We start from the raw sequence: 12,079 nt of genomic DNA, 5'->3' as shown, positions 1-12,079 counted from the left end.
GGGCAAGATGCAAGAAGAGACAGAAGAAGATTAAAACTGAAAGCAGAGGAAGCGGAGCGGAGGAGAAGAGAGTAGCAGGCGACTGAACAGCGGAGGTCGGGAGACGTCGGGAGAAGATAAGAAGAAAGGAGTCGGCGGGAAAGCGAAGAAAAAGGCAAGATGGAGGACCTGAGGGCGCAGATCCAGGCGGCGGTCATGCAGGATGGCACCGGCTGGCTTGAAGAGCTGCTGTTGAGCTGCAGGACGGCCGCGGGAGCGGCGGAGCTGGAGGGATCTGGGACGCAGCAGAGCGGAGCCAGCGAAGCACCGCCGGAAGCAGAAGAGCAGTTGCGGGGAAGACCGCAACGAAGGAAGCAGCCACCAGCGAGGCTCAGCCTGAGCCCAGCGAACAAGCGCCGCGGACGGCGAAATAGCCGGGAAAAGAAAGAGCGTCGGGAGCCGCGAGCACCGGAAGTAAGATGGTGCCAAATTCAAATCGGGTGGCGGGAAAGCGGCCCGCCACGAGGCAGCGCTCACCGCCGGCGAGCGGGAGCAGAAGAGAATTTATGCAGCAGCCAGCAGCAGTCGCAGGGAGCTCCGCAGCGACAGAGCAGCGCGCGTCCGGGCGCAGGACATCACAGAGAGGGAGAGGTGAGCCGCGGAGAGAGGCAGAAGAGAGAGAGGACACGCGGGGAGGGCGCGTACCCCACCAAGATGGCAGAGCACCGCAACCAGACTGCAGCGCAGCACGGGGTAGGCGACAGAGGGGGGGGGAACAAGTAAAGGGGGGAACATTCCACAGGCAGCGGCCCCCCTTAGCACCCCCACCAGCAGCGCAGCAAGCAGCCCAGGCCCCGCCACTTTACCCGCATGGAGGGGACAACGAAGGGGGGGTAGCTCATTTTCAGGGTCACGTAGCCCGACCCCTGAGCCCCACGCATCTAGCCACCCGGGCCATAGGCACAATAGAGCCGCTTACCAGTACAGGAATAGAGCTGAGGCTGCCCTGTACCGGGGGCAGCAGGAGGCGGTATACCCCACCCAAATGCCAAGCAGACACGCTTTACAATTGCCGCCACCCAATACGGTCATGCAGCGCTGGTGTTTCGTTAACCCAAGATACCTTGACCCACTGCTGCAAGAAACGCTGGGTTATTCATCCCAAACATCTGACAATCGCGCTAGCAGTAGCCGCCAAGGTCAGGGCGCCAGGCGCAGGCAGAGGGATAGAGCCAGGGCGCTAAGACAGGAGGTCAGGCGTTCCAGGCAGTTAGAGCAGGCAAGCAGAGCTTCGAGTAGCAGCAGCTGCAGGGCACGAGGAGCCAGCAGGGCAGATAGGAGCAGCTCAGAGGAAGAGATACGGTGCTCAGAAGACCAGCGTCAGCCACCTAACTCACAAGCTATGCAAAGTGCAAAAGACCACAGGAGCAACAGGAGTCAAGGCCATTCGCAAGGACGGTCAAGCAGACACCAGCCTGGTTTGGTCCAACAGCAAAAGGCGCAGGAGGCTACGAGAAGGGCCAGTCGGCAGCCCACGCCCGAGCACAGGAGCCGGAGGAGGGAGACAGCGAGGACATCACCCTTGGCATTGCCGGAGGTCGGTCGAGCTGGTGAGTTATCATTGCATAATGCTTGGTGTAATGTGATGGATCCCGCGAAGGGCGCGGATAAACAGGATTTGGTCACGGTGTTAAAGTCTTTGTTGAGCAAGGTGGATCCGCAAGAAGGGCTTTTAGTGTCCTGTGGTTCACCAGGGGGCAGAGGCCCGCCTGTGAGTAATGTGTCTGGAAGCTCAACGTTGTGTACAGATGGTGACCCAACGGAAGGTTTAAAATATGCAGATTCGATGTTTTGTGGTGTTGCCCCTCTAGGGGTAGGTTTGGGTGATGATGTTACGGAAAGGATTAAAAAAAGTCTATATGTGGATATTTGGTCCTTACTGTCGGTGGACCATGTTATGGTTGACAAAGAACGTTTGTCCGAGCGGGGAGCGGAGAAGAAGCCAAAGATCGCTAAGACGTTCGGCAATTGGCTTCAAGCTTATTTGGTTTTGGCTCATGTGGTGTGCCAGCATCAGCCGGGTTGACAATCAGTTTTTTATAGACATGTGTCTGCCGATGGGATGCTCTATTTCATGCTATTATTTCGAATTGTTTAGTTCTTTTCTGGAGTGGCTACTCAAGTATGAGACGGGCATCTCTTCGGTGATACATTATTTAGATGATTTTTTGTTCGTCGGCTCGGAGAACTCGGGCAATTGCGTATTTTTGCTTAAAACTTTCCAGTCCCTCATGCGACGGGTGGGGGTCCCGTTATCAGAAGAGAAAACTATGGGCCCCTTAACCCGGATCACCTTCCTCGGGATCGAGATCGACTCTGAGGATATGATGTTTAGGCTACCAGTTGAAAAAGTGGCGAGGCTACACCAGGTGGTCAATGAGGTGGCCAGCTGCAGGAAGGTCATCCTGCGCCAGATTCAGAGGCTGGCAGGCCTGCTTAATTTTGCGTGTAAAGTCATCCCCATGGGGCGGGTCTTCTCGAGGAGACTGACTTTAGCCACGGCGGGGGTACGGGAACCCCATCATTTCGTGCGGGTGACACAAGGAATGAGAGCAGACCTACATATCTGGAAGGTGTTTTTGCAATCCTTCAACGGGCAAGTGATGTGCCCAAAGGAGGAGGTGACGGGCAGCGACATATGCCTGTTCGCGGACGCAGCGGGATCGGGAGGGTTTGGGGTCATCTTTAATAACCACTGGTGCCGGGAGCCCTGGCCTCAGAGCTGGTTGGATAAAAAAAATGGACCAAAAATGTTACACTGTTGGAATTCTTTCCTTTGGTGGTAGCGTTGGAATTATGGACCGCAGAGCTTCAGGACCGCAAGGTTTGTTTCTGGTCAGATAATGTGGCGGTGGTTCATGTGATCAATAAGCAGACCTCGGCTTCTCCACCCGTGTTGGCGTTGTTGAGACATGTGGTTTTGAAATGCCTGCAAAACAATATTTACTTGCGAGCCAGGCATGTTCCGGGTTGTGACAATGGAGCGGCTGACGCACTCTCTCGTTTACAGATGGAGGCGTTCAGAGAGCGGCACCCTCAGGCGGAAGCCGAGGGGGCACGATGCCCTCATCACTTATGGAATCTGGCAGAGCAGAATTGCTGAAGCTGGTCGAGGCATCGGTCACGTGCGCGACGTGGAAGAGTTACAATTCCATTTGGTTACATTGGCTATCATTGGCAGGCGGTTTCGTGGTCGACGGCGAAAAGGCGCGGGCGGCCACGCTAGATATGTTGTTAGCATTGCGGGACAAGAGTCGGTCGGTTGGAGCAGCTAAAAAACATTTAGCGGGAGTAGCCTTTTTGTTAAAACTACATGGCAAGGCGGATGTCACGAAGGAGTTTATTTTTCGCCAGATAATACGCGGTTGGAAAAAAGAGAAGACGCGCATTGATAGGCGACGGCCGATTACGTTTTCCCTGTTAATAAGGCTATTAGAGCTGTTGGAAAGCGTTTGCGTTAATAGTTCAGAAGCGTTGTTATTCAGTGCGGCTTTTTCGGTGACGTTTTTCGCGGCATTGCGGATTGGTGAGCTGGTTCCAGCAAGCAAAAATAAGCCTGGCGGCTTGCGACACAACAACGTAATTTGCTCGGGAGAGTCGTTACGGGTATGTATCAGAAAGTCCAAAACGGACATGTATGGCAGAGGAGAGTGGATAGCAATTAACAGCCTTGGCTCCAAGTGGTGCCCGGTAAGCACAGTTCGGGAGTATATGAGCTCGCGTAATATCTGTGACCAATTCTTTGTACATTCGGCGGGCGCCCCCCTCACTCGGTTCCAGTTTTCGGCGGTCTTTCGCGCAGCCCTACGCACAGCAGGTCTGAATGCGTCCGAGTTCAGTACGCATTCGTTCAGAATTGGGGCGGCAACCATGGCAGACGCACATGGTATGCAGGAAGAGGATTTAAAACGGCTGGGTAGATGGAAGTCGCAGGCCTACAAATCATACATTAGACCGGATTTAGTATTATAGAACGCTAAGGTGTGAGTAGTTGTTTTGGGTTAATGGTGTTTTTCGGTTGGCTGGTATGGGTTCTGTTTTCTTTCTTTCTATGTTTCAGCTGCGGAACCGTGGAAAGTCTGGATTATCGGGCATTCATTCGTGTATTGGGAGGAAAAGAGGGCAGCAACTCGGCCTTTAGGAAGGAGCTTAGGAATGACGGACACGGTGGTAAACTGGTATGGAGTTCGAGGCCTGCAGTGGCCTAGATTGCTGCAAATTGTTACGGAAATCAGCAGGTGGACCCCCCGGAGAGTCATTTTGGTCGTGCACGCCGGGGGGAACGACCTAGGAAAAGTGAAGATGGGCGATTTACTCGTCCTAATAAAACAGGACATGCTCCGTTTTAGGGAGTGCTTTCGAGAATCCGTGCTTGTGTGGTCGGATATTATCGCCAGGAGATGTTGGAGGGGGGCAAAAAACCCCGAAGCAATCGAGAATGTGCGGAAGGTGGTCAACCTGAGGATTTCAAAGTTCGTACATTCCCTGGGAGGGATTGCTATACGCCATTGGGAGTTGGAGGACAGAGAGAGAGGTGCACTGAGAGATGACGGAGTACACCTGAATGACGTCGGATTGGACACTTTCTTGTCAGGACTGCAGGATGGCGTGGAAGCTGCCTTAGCTCAGGTCCGTGGGGTGGGGCGGAATGCGCCATAGGCAATACGGCGCATGCCGCGTGGCCTGAACTTTCCATGCTGGCTAGGAGGAAGGTTTACAAGCCCAAGGAAAGCGGGCTTACAAACGTCCAGTGGAACTTTAAAGTTAAAATCAGTTAAAGTTAAGCGGGTTGTAGCATGGGAAGGGTTATAGAGTTTAAAATAGTTAGGTAAATATTTTAATAAAGCTGTGGCCTACCCCACATTTGACACAACAAGAAGTCGTTGGTAAGTTTTTGTTAGAAGGTTAAGGGAGCGTCAGTCAGGCTGATGCCCCCAGTCTCTTATGCAGCACAGTGCGTAACGCAGCGGCATGGGACTGGGGGCGGAGCTTAATATGGTAATAGCGAGCTAGATGGGGGAGCAGTTAAGAGCGGAAGGTGAAGGAAGAAGACAGGAAGAGGAGCATAAAGAGAAGAAGCGTGGAAGAGAGAAGACGGAGCCGGGTAAGACGCCCACCCACCCGCCCGAGGATTGGGTGAGGAGAGACTTTATAGGACATTATACGTTTGGAAGTTGTCACAGCTGTGTTTGGCCTGAACTTTCCATGCTGGCTAGGAGGAAGATTTACAAGCCCAAGGAAAGTGGGCTTACAAACGTCCAGTGGAACTTTTAAAGTTAAAATCAGTTAAAGTTAAGCGGGTTGTAGCGTGGGAAGGGTTATAGAGTTTAAAATAGTTAGGTAAATATTTTAATAAAGCTGTGGCCTACCCCACATTTGACACAACAAGAAGTCGTTGGTAAGTTTTTGTTAGAAGGTTAAGGGAGCGTCAGTCAGGCTGATGCCCCCAGTCTTAGTATGCATTATCAGTCTAAGACACTACACCTGCTTTGATTAACTATTGTCCACATGACCAGCACTGGCCAGTCAGAGCAGTGTGCAGTGTCTTAGACTACCAATGCATGCTATGCCAATGTGCATCACATAGTCAGAGAAGTGGTGTGGCCATCTTTGTTTTTCCAGGCTCGGAGGGTCGCTTTAATATTTATTTCCCCAGAATTTGCACTAGGTCTAGACGTATTACAGTGTTTTATGTCTTATGGCTTGTAGGGAATGCAAAAACAATAACACCCATGGTTTCCAATGACTGCTCTTCCCTGCATGGAATACTTACACAAATCTACAAATGACAGATAACTTGCTAAATTCCTAACTAATTCTGCTCACTGCTTCACTTTTGCATGAAGAGTACATGTGTAGTGATCAGGCGCTGGTTCGGGGCCTCGTCTTGTGACCTGAGCAGACAAAAGGCATGGTCAGTAAAGCCAGTAGTCGGTAATGGTAGGTATCTGTTGCAGTACAAAGGAGCAGGCAGGTTGTGCAATCAGAGGAATGCCAGAGGTCGGTAACGGTAGATATCAGTTCGGTTGCAGAAGAGCAGGCAGGCAGGAACTTGGCTATGGTTGTGAGGTACAATAATCTTGCAATAGTGCAGTGGAAGGGCCAGGCTTATATAGAAAGTCTAATCAGGAGCAGGGCAGAACCAAGACAGGGAACTGGATCAGGGATACAGGAACCAGGCTAAGGTCTAGCAAGGGAGCTGTCCAAAAGGCTGAATAGCTCAGCAGGGAAAGTTACCGGTTGGGGAACAGGACCACCTGATAAGCCCTGATAAGATCTCACCTCCCAGCCGTGAAAGGGTTACACGCAGGACTGGTCCTAGCTTAAAAAAACATCCTACATGGATTTTTTTTTTGAGGGGGGGGGGTTGGGGTTTGCACCAAGGTTTTTTTGTGTATGACAGTAAATTGTACCAGTCATTATTGCCCTTATTAAGCCCCCTAGCTAATGGCTTGGTTGCTGCAGTCCTCATTGGCTATGACTTCTAAGTGCTTAAATGGCTGTAAATGAAACTTGTTCCTATTGTGGCTGTTGCATGCTGGCACTCATCTATATATACCCCCCAGTGACTGGGGGTGTATATGTATATCCTTGATTGTGAAGGGGTTAAGTAGTATATCTGCAGAATGCTATCTATATAATGTGTACTACGAAAAAGGTTTTCTCAGTAGATTAAATATCTACCCTACTCATCCTATTCTGGTATTGTGTTAAGTGCAAATATATATAATGCCTTTTTAGATCTATTTCATTATGCCTGAGGAAGAATCCTTAGAGGTTCTAAAGCTCGCTATAACATCATGTATTTTTCTTAGCCATTAAAAGGTATCATATCTACAAGATTACGTTGTTTCTCTTACTGAGAGATTTTAATGTCATTCAGAATGCTGTCAGACTTCATATCTGTGCCGGAGGCTCAGCGGTTCGGATCCATGAGCACAAATCCAATTAGAATATCTTTTTCATCTGGAAAAATGCTGAGCAGCATGCCAGAAGTCCAACAAACCTTATTGTAATGAATGGGATCCATCGTTCGCGAAAAGGAGCCCAAGCAAAAAACGTCTCTATCGCAATCAACCCATTACTAGTGTGCAGAGCAGAAAGAAGGATCTGGGGCATGTAGAGTGTGGTGGTGTGCTCCAACCACCAAGTGTTCCCTGCAGTATTTAAACAGTAGCACCAGAGCTGTGTCATCAGCAAAGGGTCTGCCATGCCCAAAGTAGCTGAAGTGCAGAGCAGAACTATAGACAGTTGGTTCAACCGGAGGCCTTAGCAGTGACCAGCACTAGCATAAGTACAGTACTAGAGCAGGGACAAAGTGGAGAGCGTCCTTCCCCCCCAAAGCCACCTAGTGTATATGATTAGTGATCAACAAAATACAGAGACCTTGCATTACCCAAGCCAATGGTATTCATACAGAGACTGTTAACCTTCTACTGTATTTACACACACACACACACACATATATATATGCAGTATATGCAGTCCAGAGTATCTTCATAAATCAGACTCTTGACAAATGCTGTGAGATTCCTTGCAGAGAATAACTCGACTCCTCCACTCCCTTATATTGCAGTGAAATCAGGAAACAGGAAGAGGTGTATTTGGTAATTTCAATGCTGAGAGGGAGATAAGCTGTTCAAGGTTGCCCAAGTAGCATGGCCATGTTTAGGCTAATGATCCTTGAACAGTCCAGTAAGCTAAAGGCCCATTTACATGCAAAGACAATCTTTTAAACGATTGAAAGATTGACAGTTTTAGCGATCATTTTGCATAAAGTGTTAATGGACACTAATCTCTATTAACACTTTTTCAGCTTCATTTGCATATAAAAGGGCCTCCTGGAGCTGTTTGCAGAGCACAGCGTGTGGTCTGAGCTCTGTGTACAGCTCCTTTGTTCTCGCATGGGCTGTCAGCAGAATACAATGTAATCTCCAACTCCCACGCAGAACATAGCCTGCTGTCCCTGTTATCTCTCTCCAGCTGAATGATGGATTTTAAGCTCATCTTAAAATCATAGTTCAGCTGAACAGTGAATGATGGCAGCGTTTACACGTAACGATTATTGTTCATATGCCATCATTTGAATGAATGGATATAATATTTTGGAATGCTTGTTTTTTATATTTGTGTAGGTTTCTGTACTGAAGATGGCCATACATATTAAAGGAGAATTGGCTAAATCCTTCAATTTTGGCAGGATCGACTCTGACTATCTAATGTGTATGGAGGCATGCTGACATTTCTAAAATAACAGATGTCACGGAAGACAAGGATTGAGCATGTCAAATTTCAATATGCCAGATCCTTTGTCTGCAAAGGAGATAAGCTGCTGCCAGAAGTGATTAACAGTGACTGAAGGCCCTTTTAGACACAACCATTATCACTCGAAAAGCCATGGTGTAAGCAATAATCATTGTGTCTATCTTGCGTCCGCCGTGCAGTTTTCATTAAAGATTCGCTCATCGTTCGTCTTTCAGTCCGCTTAAAATCTATCGTTCGGCCGTTTGCTTTTTGTTTGGTCAAAATGACATCGTTCAGCGCTTTTAGGGGAGTTTTCAATGCAAACACTACACAATAGTAATACGATTGAAAAGCCCAACATTTTTTAACGATTTTGGTTAGGAAACAAACGTCCATCTTTAAAAGGAAAACCATCGCTCACTTTTATCGTTAAAACGAATTTCGAGCGATAATCTATGTGTCTAAATGGGCCTTTATTCACCTCTCCCCACTGTAAACACATGCACACTCAGTCGAATATACATGTGTATGAGGGGCTCAGGAAGGTGTATGGGCAATCTCAATCTCATTTAAAGCCCATGGTGTAAGCCCATTCTTAGCCCCACTATCTGCAGCAGATTGGTTTTTAACATGCCATTCATTGTTTCTCTGAGAAATAAGTGGCACCAGTGACACCTTTCCCCCATCCTTAAAGAAATACACACTTGGCCAATCCAAGCATGCATGCTTACGAGTAGCACAGCTGTTCAGCTGGCAGTTATCTTAGGTCTATGGCCCGTGAATAACGTCTTAACGTACAGCAAGAATGTGTGCAATGGCTGCTTAGGGACAAATGTGAGCATATATCTCTGGAAAGTGTCTCAGTAGATGACACCTTCGCTTCATCCATATGGAATGTAATATGTGTTGCTTTGGCAGAATGGTTGACCCATAGCTCTTGACATACTTGAAATGTTTGGGAGTGGGTGGTATAGAGTGTTGGTACATAATGCTTAACTGCTTGAGGTTCTGGCTTCATAAACTATAACATGAGACTACGGTAGCAATAAATATTATCTGGCCTATAGAATGGCAGCTTGATTAAACAATGTTGATGGTGTTGATGGTGTAGATGGGTTGTGGGAGTACGTCCAGTGCTGGGCCTCTCAAGCCGCATGGATTCATAAGAGAAAGTGTTTGTTCTGTTGATGGCACAGTCATGGCATCCTGCCTTTTGTACAATGAAGTAGATGTGCTTTATGGAACTACTTCATATTATTTACACTCTGATATGAATGGCAGTTAGGTGGTCAGTATAGATATTACATGAAGCTTTAAGGGGTTGTCTAGGACTTTTATATTGATGACCTATCCTCAATGAGAACTGTGCCTGCTTAACCAAACCGGGCCGCTGCACTATGGACAGAGCTGTCTACTTCCGGCTAAAGCCCCATTTATACACGACGATTAACGCTCTAAATTCGCTCAAACGATGTCTTCTGAGCGATAATCGTTGCATGTAAATGCTACCATCGTAGCTACCTGATAGCAAGTACCGCACACTGTGATTCTTCACTGGAGTGCTGATAACATTGTATTCAGTGGCAGTCCCATAGCAGAACAAAGTGGTTGTATGTAGATAACAGACCACCTGCTTTTCTCTGCATACAGAGAAGGGAAGCTCATTTACATGCAAATGGAGCTAATAAGCTACTAATGGGCAAATGATCGCTCAAACTGTCAATCATCCCATCTTTTGAACAGATTTTGAGTGATCATCTTTGCATGTAAATGGAGCTTTAGTTGGCAATATCAGCTGGCCGGATATCGGTTGATCATTGGGGATGCTAAGTGGCAAATCCTCGCCAGTCAACTATTGATGGCCTATCCTGAAGATAAGCCATGAATAGTTAGGACCTTTAAACTTCTTAAAATGTTACATATCCAACGTTTGCTGAATATACAGTGCCACAAAACTATTTGTCCCAGCAGAACTAGCTCAATAACTCAGATGCAGGTCATAGGGAGTGCTCAGCACATATTAAGGAAGTGTTAAGGAATCTGGGAGCAGCTATTCTGCTATTGAAGACCCTTGGATGCTTAATACGTGCCAAATTCTAATGTAATTATCCATTGAAGTAAATAAAGCCCCTTTTACACGGATGATGAATGAGCACCTTGTACTATAAGGCCCCCTACACACGGGCGACAAAGTTGGGCAATTTTGTTGCATTGTTACAATGCTACAAATCGCATGCATGTGAAGCCCATGCTTTCCTATGGGACCCTTCACACATGCCATGTTTTGTAGCATGCAACAACCCGACACAAAAAACTTGCGGGTCCAGCGATATGCCCGCGACTCTTGAGATTTTGTAGCCCGTGTTTCCCTATGGAGCCTTCCTCTCTGTTGCATCGCATGAAAACGCGATTTTCGTGCAGTGCGATGCCACTTTAACAGCAGGAAATCCTACTGTCAAAGCCAAATCTAAGCCCTAGCTGCAGAAAAAAACCCAAAAACGCATACATCACCTTAGAAGAGCTCTTTGCCGCTCTTTCTCCCGGGTCCCAGAGCTGTTTCTTTTCTTCATTCACAGCCATTCATCGAGCACTGGCTTTGATTGGCTAAGCGTCAGCCAATCACAGCCAGCACTTCCAGGAGGCGAGGATTTTTTAATCCCCGGCCAGAAGATGAAGAAGAGAAACAGTGCCGGGACCCGGGGAGAAGTTGTGGCAGTGCGGGAGAGGTGACGTATACTTTTTTTTCTTCAGCTACAGCTTATTTTTGGAGTAGGGGTTATATTTCAAGCCCGACCCCCCTCCCCCTGAAATCCTCACAAGTGATGCTACAAAGTCGCGTGACTTTGTAGCATCACATGCGACTTTGTAGCGCTACAAAATTGAGGTATTGCCGCGAGAAGATGCAGCAATATCGCATGGACCAGCGATGTGATATCAGTGCGATTTTCTCGCAACTATGCCATGTCGCCTGTGTGAAGGAGGCCTAACTGTGCAGTGTAAACACATGCAGTAAGAATGGGGTTCATATTCTTGCAAGATTTGTCCGTTAGCAATGCACAAATTTCGCGCGATTTTCTCACATGTGTGAAAGCGGCCTGAGTGAGAATTACATGATTCTCAATGAGAATTGTGCAGTCTAATCAGGCTGCCCGAGTGTGAACAAGCTTGTAATTAATGATGCCACCTGCTTGTTCGCTCAAGTAAACGAGAATCGTGAGAATCTCGTTCTGCCTAAAAGGGCCATTGCTATTTGGCGTGACTCTAAGGGTGGATTCAGACGACCGTATATCGGCTCGGTTTTCACGCCGAGCTGATATACGGTGTCCTCATCTGCAGGGGGGGGGGAGGATGGAAGAGCCAGGAGCAGGAACTGAGCTCCCGCCCCCTCTCTGCCTCCTCTCCGCCCCTCTGCACTATTTGAATGAAAGGAGGCAGGATGGGGTGGGGCTAAATTCGGCAAATTAGTCCCGCCCCCTCCCCGACTCTCCCCATTGCAAATAGTGCAGAGGGGCGGAGAGGAGGCAGAGAGGGGGCGGGAGCTCAGTGCCTGCTCCTGGCTCTTCCATCCCCCCCCTGCACATGAGGATGACGTATATCAGCTCGGCGTGAAAACTGAGCCGATATACGTTCGTGGGAATGCAGCCTGAGAGCAGTGTAATATCATGGTGAGCCGTGCTACCAGGGTGTTAGATTTCCACTTTAAATTAAGGCCCTTTTCAGGGGATGATTATCATTCTGGTTGTCCAGGCTCTTGCGCACCCATGGGGTTCTAAATGCTAATTGCCCTGTGTAATAG

This window comes from Eleutherodactylus coqui, chromosome 1 (genome assembly GCF_035609145.1).
Source record: "Eleutherodactylus coqui strain aEleCoq1 chromosome 1, aEleCoq1.hap1, whole genome shotgun sequence".
Taxonomy (NCBI): domain Eukaryota; kingdom Metazoa; phylum Chordata; class Amphibia; order Anura; family Eleutherodactylidae; genus Eleutherodactylus; species Eleutherodactylus coqui.
Note: the sequence above shows the minus strand (reverse complement) of the source record.